Source organism: Haplochromis burtoni, unplaced genomic scaffold (genome assembly GCF_018398535.1).
Source record: "Haplochromis burtoni strain Fernald_Lab_line unplaced genomic scaffold, NCSU_Asbu1 Contig_672, whole genome shotgun sequence".
In the NCBI taxonomy this organism is placed as follows: Eukaryota; Metazoa; Chordata; class Actinopteri; order Cichliformes; family Cichlidae; genus Haplochromis; species Haplochromis burtoni.
In genome coordinates this window covers 18,482-19,340 of record NW_024583033.1, presented here as the reverse complement: position 1 = coordinate 19,340, position 859 = coordinate 18,482, and positions in this window count along the sequence as shown.

Below are 859 nucleotides of genomic sequence, written 5' to 3'. Positions count from 1 at the left end.
CACACACACACACACACACACACACACACACACACACATAAACAAAGATGTATCAATACAGTAACACCCTAACTGAGATTCCTTTTGCCCACAGTTCTTCCTCTTTTTAATATCTGTTACACTGACTTCAGGAGTGCCCTGAAAACCAGAAGTCACTTTGGAGATTTCACATAGAGCATCTTTCCAGAGGTGATATTTTTCAACAGCTAGCTGTGGTTAGGGTTTGTGATTCTTGTCTCTTGAAGATCTCATGTTAAAACCAATTATACTGCAATGAAAACAGAATGTTGAGTCTTAGACACTGGAAAACTTGAAAATGAAAATGGTAAACCCACACACACAAAAGATTCATTAAGTTGTTTTTTTTTAAATTTAGGCCACCTTAGTCAAAATGTGTTGAAGTGGGAAACGTTTTAGCTTAATGTAGCAAAATCTGAAAGACCATCAGCAAAAATCTGTGTAATTCAATCTATAAATGTAATGTAAATACATGTAAAACTCATTGTGCTTTTTGGAGCAGTGAGCAATAATATGTGGCAATAGTAAGTTCAACTTCTCAGCCATATGTTCTGCGTAACTAGATTACCAGATTGCTTGAATCGACGTAAATGCTCAGACATGTTTAGTGAATGTCATTAAATCCAGTTCTCAATGAGAAAAAATATTATTATCACATTTACATACAAAGTCCTCCCATAGGAGTAAATTTAATCAAATTAACCAAATCATCGCAAAAACGTTTCTTCATGCAGTGTGTAACGTCGGGTTGCGTTTAGTGGTTGAGAGGAGGCGGCAAAACACTTAGCAGGGTAGCCAAAAGAATACACACTCACGCTGGCGTTGGGAATTCCACAGTGTT